Genomic DNA, 6608 nt, shown 5'->3' on the forward strand with positions numbered 1-6608 from the left:
CTAAGATCATGGCACCCAGTTCCATCACTTCATGGCAAATAGACGGGAAAACAGTGGAAACAGTGGCTGACTTTATTTTTCTGGGCTCCAAAATCCCTGTAGATGGTGATTGCATCCATGAAATTGACCATGACCATGACCATGAGCTATGACCAACCTAGACATATTAAACCTAGCATATTAAAAAGCAGAGACATTACTTTGCCAACAAAGGCCCATCTAGTCAAGCCTATGGTTTTTCTGGTAGTCATATATGGATGTGAGAGTTGGACTATAAAGAAAGCTGAGAGCCAAATTGATGCTTTTGAGCTGTGGTGTTGGAGATGACTCTTAAGAGTCCCTTGGACTGCAAGGAGATCCAACCAGTCCATCCTAAAGGAGATCAGTCCTGAGTGTTCATTGGAGGGACTGATGTTGAAGCTGAAACTGCAATACTTTGGTCACCGGATGCAAAGAGCTGACTCATTTGAAAAGACCCTGATGCCTGGAAAGATTGAAGGTAGGAGAAGAAGGGGATGACAGAGGATGAGATGGTTGGATGGCATCACCGACACAATGAACATGGTTTTGGGTGGACTCTGGGTGTTGATGATGGACAGGGAGGCCTGGCATACTTCAGTTCATGGGGTCCCAAAGATTTGGACACGACTGAGTGACTGAAGTGAGTCTCTTCTCATACTCAGAGTAATAATTGTAATACAGTAACAGGAGAAATATTTTGTTTGATAATACAAGATATTTCAGATGATTAGTCAACTGAGATGATACAGTAAAATTTCAAGGATTCTTTCCTTCCTAGTAGCCTGGAAATGAAATAATATCTATTTCCTAAGAAGAACTCAGAAAGTGGAGTCAGGGAACACAGGAGTCCTGGAATGTCTCTAGAAGCTTCTCAGTAAAATCAATAGGACCAGTATCTGCCTCAGCAAGTTGGGTGACACCTGTCAAAGCCACACCTGCCTTAGCCGTAGCCGTAGCCACAGCCTAGGCCACCAAAGTAGTTGCTGTAGAGGCACAAGGTGTCAGAAATCGAAGGTTTAATGGAAAATCAAGGAACAAGTGTCCTCAGTCTGAATATCACTTTTCCCAGGGCCTGCACCCCACTCCAGTACTCTTGCCTGGAAAATCCCATGGATGGAGGAGCCTGGTAGGCTGCAGTCCGTGGGGTTGCTGAGAATCGGACATGACTGAGCGACTTTACTTTCACTTTTCACTTTCATGCACTGGAGAAGGAAATGGCAACCCACTCCAGTGTTCTTACCTGAAGAATCTCAGGGACAGGGGAACCTGGTGGGCTGCCAGACGTCTATGGGGTCGCACAGAGTCAGACACGACTGACACGACTTAATAGCAGCAGCAGTGGTGGGCAAATCATAGGAAGGTGCTGAGCTGGTAATTCATGCCAATTTACATAATATGTGTGTGTGCTAAGTCGCTTCAGCTGTGTCTGACTCTTTGCTACTCTATGTCCGTAGCCTGCCTGGCTCCTCTGTCCATAGGATTCTCCAAATATGAATACAGGAGTGGGTTGCCATGCCCTCCTCCTTGAGATCTTTCTGACTTAGGGATCAAACTCGAGTCTCTTAACAACTCCTGCAATGGCAAGCAGGTTCTTTAACACTAATTCCCCCAAAGCCCAAAATATGTAATTTGCATAAGAAAACTTTCTTAAGCTCATTTGATTTTATCAAAGAGACTCTCATAGGCTAGATTTTATTTTTCTTTCAGGTTAGGCTTCTTAAACTAAAGTCATAAGACTCCAGTAATAAATCTTTAGTATGTTTTCAAAACTGCATCAAAGCAAGATAGTGAAAATTCCTAGACCTGGTTTTATGGAATTTCTACAGAATGCTGACTCCTCACGTGGGTTTATAAGTGCACGGGCAGATAATTTAACTAAAGTAAGAATTCTGCCAAAATGCTTATGTATTTTTTATATAATTTCTCTCCCCAAGGGAAATATTCCTTCAATGTTTCATAATGGATATTTAAATGCCACTATAAAAGCACCTGTACTTTTATCTGAAATTATGCTTCTTTTTGTTATTTTAGGAAAATGTACAACCTTTTTATAGAATAAAACATTGGCTTATGTATTTGCTCTTCTTGTGTGCTGCTCCAGTCATGTCCGACTCTTTGCAACTCTATGGACTGTAGCCCTCCAATCTCCTCTGTCCATGGGATTCGCCAGGTAAGAATACTAGAGTGGGTTGTCATGTCCTCCTCATGGGGATCTTCCCTACCCAGGGATCAAACCCATGTCTCTTACATCTCCTGGATCAGCAGGCAGATTCTTTACCACTAGAACCAAAAAATGTGGAGATATTGGAAGCTTCATATACTGTTTTTGGTAATATAAAATGTTGTAGTATGACAGTTGTTCAAAAACATAAAAATGGAACTAATATATAACCCAACAATCCCACTTTTGGGCACATAACCAGGTATGTAGTCAAAAGAATTGAAATTAGGATCTGGAAAAGATATCTGCACTCCCACGTTTAAAGAAGCATTATTAACAATAGTAATGCCACAGAAGAAATCCAAATGTCTATTGATGGATGAGTGTATTAAGACAATGCAGTATAGATATACAGTGGAATATTAGTCAGCCCTGAAAAATAAGGGCTTCCCTGATGGCTCAGTGGGTAAAGAATCTATTTGCCATGCAGGACCACAGGAGACATGGGTTTGATCCTTGGATCAGGAAGATCCTCTGGAGAAGGAAATGGCAACCCACCCCAGTATTCTGGCCTGAAAAATTCCATGGACAGAGGAGCCTAGGAGGCTACAGTCCAAAGGATCACAGAGTCAGACATGACTGAATGCCTAAGAATACACACACATTAAAAAAGAAGTAAATTCTGCCTTTGTGACAACATGGTTGAATCTGGAGGACATTTAATTGCTAAGTGAAACAAGTCAGTCACAGAAGGACTGTGACTTATATGAGGCATCTCATAATCAGCTCATAAAATAGAGTGGAATGGAGGTAGTCAAGGGCTGGGGAGGGAGGGAGAAACGAGGAGTTGCTACCCAAAATGTATAAAGTTTCAGTTATACAAGATGAGTAACTTCCAGAGATCTGCTACACTGCATTGCGCCTGTAGTTAGCAATACTGTCTTGTATGCTCAGAAGTTTGTTAAAAATATAGATCTCATGTTGAGTATACCTACCTCAATAACAATAAGAGAAAGGAAAGGGCAGGAGGAATCTTTTGGAGCTGACGGATATGTTTATCACCTTGACTGTGATGACAGTGTCACAGGTTTAGTCATATGTCAAAATTCATCAAAGGGTACCCAGTCCTTTAAGCATATGCAGTTTTTCTGCATATCAATTACACCTCAGTAAAACTATTAAGATTGATCTTTCTGCAGAGATTGGGCAGGATTTTTTTGCTTTTCTCTATCACAGTGTGTCAAATTTGTTCCAAAGTAGGGTTCCTCTTTCATCAGCCTAAGTAGAGGTCTGAGGGTGCCTCCATCCATCTTCCCCCACACTGCTCTGTCTTCCTCAGTGTTCTATTGCTCTCACAGTTGTCCTGGGGGTCTGGAGTGAGGTGTCCTCCCAAGGCTGCTGGGTATCAACATGGGGAACACATAATTATTTGTGCACGTATGTAATTCTGTCCTGAAGGCAACTATAAGGAGAGTGTGTGATGGAGATAAAAAATACTTTTCACTTGTGAAAAAACAGGTTCTCTCTTAGCGGAGGCCATGAGTCAGGTTAGACTTTAAAATGAACACTTAAATTCAGTGTTGGAGGCATTCATTCTTGCTGACTTTGCCTAGAAACTAGATGGACAAGCAAAAGAGGTTGGCTTGGAAAGGCTGAATGGGGAAGACACAGTGATCTAGTCGACAGAAACCTAGCTCCAAGATGAAATGCAAATAGAATCTTTTGAAAAGTAGCATAGATTTACATAGGTGAATTTGTACATCTAGTCCATTATAGATTAAAAAGTAGTTTTGATCTACCCTACCTGTATATTCAGAGTCATATAATTCTTATCTTCAATCTCTTTGCAGCCATAGCACAGTTGAGTGAGGACTGAGAAAGTCTCTTTTCCTCTTATAAAGCTGTGTTCCATTCTGAGTACACTACTGAGAGCACACAATGAGACAATCAATACTTTCTGAGTGAAATAACATTATTTGCACAAGACTCTGGAGATGGTTTATATTCCTACTTTCTCATCGTCTGTTAAAGTAAAATATGAAATTCCAGGGAGACGGTTTATGACATTATTCAGTGTCCTTAATTTATTTGTTCAAAATATTTATTAGGCACTTACTATGTACCAGCCACTCATCTAGCTACAGGATTTCAATCCCTTATTTGTGAATAATATCTTTTTTATTATTCATTACTTGATCATGTGTCAGTTATGCAAGGTCCTTTGAGAAAAATCCACCATTCTACAGGAATAATTGGAGGAGAATTCTTTAAATCAGTTGTTGAGACAATGAAATAGGACTTCTTATAATGTTAAGTGTTATAATGTCGAAAGTTCTGCAAGGAATAATAAATTTTTTGAAATATCTGGAGTGCTTCTAGCCATATGTGTTGATATCTGAGAATACTGTCTGGATGATGCCTGGGAATATTCAGATGTTCTGCTCCTCACTAATGTCTTATTAATGGAGATTTCTTTTCATCACTTGCCTGGGGAAGAAAGCTAGGATAATTCAGAAAAGTCATTTTGTTTTATTCAAATTGGAAGGGAAATAACAACATGAATATTCCTAATGCAAATGAAAGGTGGTGATCTGGCCTGCTGAAACATTGTTTACCAAGAAGGGAGCCAGGGGCTTTTTCTGGTAGATCTCATTACTAAAATGTGAACAGACCCAGCAAAGATGAAGGTATGCATTGTATCCTTTATCTGTTAAATTCAAAGGAAGAGCAAGAAATAGGAGAGGCAGAGTAAACCATTTACACAGACCCTAAGGCACAAACCTGAAGATACAACTTAACTGCAAAATTTTTGAAAAACAAGCCAAAGATAGATATTTCCTACATATGTCATAGAAAATAGGGCTATTATTGTGTGACATGGCATTTAATGTGTTTACATATGAATAATAGTGCTTCCTATAAACACAGTTTTTATACTCATGTTGTTATAAGGAACTGATGGTCATAGCCATACTCTTTTCGAAAATGATTGTCTCAGAAAAAAAAAGCAAACAAAGGGAATATCCAAATGCAGTTTCCCACAGAGACATGCACGTTAATGTAAACATAGCAAAATAATGCTGAATAAGTTCATTAAAAATTAACTTAAAATTGTTGCATATGAAAAATATTGATCAACATTAGAAAACAAATATATTGGTGTCAAAGATAAGACATCTATAATTTTTAACACATACCTGGCTATTTTCATCAGCTGAGAAGTATATCAGATTTGAACTTCATGTTTTCCAGGTTAACCTTGGATAAGCCTGTCATAGCTCCTAAAAAGGATAGAATTATTCTTGTGATTGGCTTCCCAATGACTCGGTGAGTAAAGAATCTGCCACAATGCAAGAGACACAGGAGACATGGGTTCATTCTCTGGACTGGGAAGGTTCCCTGGAGAAAAAAATGGCAACCCACTCCAGTATTCTTGCCCGGGAAATCTGATGGACAGAGGAGCCTGGCTGGCTACAGTCCATAGGGTCACAAAGAGTCAGATATGACTTAGTGACTAAGCACACACACACATTCCTGTGATTAACCATGGAAGCAGAGTAAGGAATCCCAATGAAGGAGTCCAGAAGACTGTGTTGCTCTGGATACACCAGTAGAATCCACAGGGTCAGGATCTGTTCTAGCAACACAGGCAGCAGCAGCCATGTTATGGGCTCCACCTATGGCCAGGACCAGAGCCACACCCCAGACCACCTTGACGATTGCTATAACAGTGCCTGGTATCAGAGATGAAAGTTTCAGTTGTATAGCAGGGAGTTATTTCCTTCAATTTGAGTGTCACCATCTGCACACAGAATTTTATATACTTTCTATAGTATATTTCAGACAAACTTGAATAGTAAAGCTTCATAATAATAAAACTTCAAAACTTCAGCAGCATATATACACACACACAAAAAATGAAACGACACAGAGATTACCATGGCTTCTGTATAAAGATGACATGTACATTCATGAATCATTCCATATTTAAAAAAAAATAAAAATAAAAACAAAACTTCCTGAAACACTTGTTTGAAAAAGTAGGGAGAGGGCCTTACAGCAAATATTATAAACTTTATCCTGGGATCCAATAATCCTGTCACATGTCCTTAATTTTAGAGATTCCTTTTGTATTTTGGAGATTTTCTTACTCAGTTTTAAAGTCCATACTCAAGTTCTTTGAAATGTTGTCAATGTTAAGCCCTTTGGCTCAATTTTAATAATTTTTTTCATATGCAATCAAGGAACCCAGAGAATGTCTATTTGAGCAGTGAAGTGATAAAGTGAGGAGGTACCTGAATTAAATTATCTTTTAAATTATGTAATTCTTTCAGGCAAATGACTCTTCAGACTAAATAATATTTTCTACTCATTACTGTCATTAAACTAGTCAGTAAATAAAATATTTACTACATTCAAATGCTAA

General features: G+C 39.1%; 1 pseudogene; it reads left to right on the forward strand.

The window, feature by feature from the left end:
• Window positions 1-6076: 6076 nt before the first annotated feature.
• LOC139185307 (U6 spliceosomal RNA) lies at window positions 6077-6173 on the forward strand (annotated as a pseudogene).
• The last annotated feature ends 435 nt before the right edge of the window (window positions 6174-6608 follow it).

The sequence above is a fragment of the Bos indicus genome, chromosome 1 (assembly GCF_029378745.1).
Source record: "Bos indicus isolate NIAB-ARS_2022 breed Sahiwal x Tharparkar chromosome 1, NIAB-ARS_B.indTharparkar_mat_pri_1.0, whole genome shotgun sequence".
NCBI classification, from domain to species: Eukaryota; Metazoa; Chordata; class Mammalia; order Artiodactyla; family Bovidae; genus Bos; species Bos indicus.